The sequence below is a fragment of the Cebus imitator genome, unplaced genomic scaffold (genome assembly GCF_001604975.1).
Source record: "Cebus imitator isolate Cc_AM_T3 unplaced genomic scaffold, Cebus_imitator-1.0 Scaffold5, whole genome shotgun sequence".
NCBI classification, from domain to species: Eukaryota; Metazoa; Chordata; class Mammalia; order Primates; family Cebidae; genus Cebus; species Cebus imitator.
In genome coordinates, this window is record NW_016107320.1 from 6,368,904 (window position 1) to 6,369,578 (window position 675).

The following is a 675-nucleotide window of genomic DNA, read 5'->3' on the forward strand; positions in this document are numbered from 1 at the left end:
GTGACAGAGCAGGGACAGGGCTGCTGTGCTGGGGGTGGCCTGCCTTCCTAGAGAATGTCAGGGAAAGGGATGTGGGGTCATTTCCTGTGGACACATTTAAGCCAAGTCAGGTAAAGCTCTGGTATGGGGTCTTCTTGGGGTCTGTTGTACAAGGTTGACCAGTAGAGAGAGGATGCCCAAGGGTTGAAGGAGGAGTGGCTAAGAGGTTCCCTAGGTCGTGGGAACTTCTGAAGTTCCCATGGAAAGCACCACCATAATCTATGTGCAATGAACAGCCAAACCCACCTGGGAAATCTAGGCCAGCAAGAATCCCTTACTTCCTCACTTGCTACCATGTGGCTCTGACCATAGAGAGGTCTGGAACTGTAGCTTCCCAATGGGGGAAGAAGTAGGCTAGGAGAGAGGAGGGACAGAGGAACCACACACCTGCTTCCCCACCTCCAAACAGAAGCCAGTAAAAGTTAAAGGATGGAGAAAAATCTAGGGCTAAATTAAGTTTTGGAACTTTGGCACAATCAAGGCTCACTGCAGCCTCAACCCCCTGGGTTCAAACAATTCTCCCTCCTCAGCCTCCCAAGTAGCTGGGACTACAGGCACATAAAACCATGCCCAGCTAATTTTTTTTTTTTTTTTTTTTTTTTTTTAGTAAATAAAATTAAATTTTAATCAAGAGAG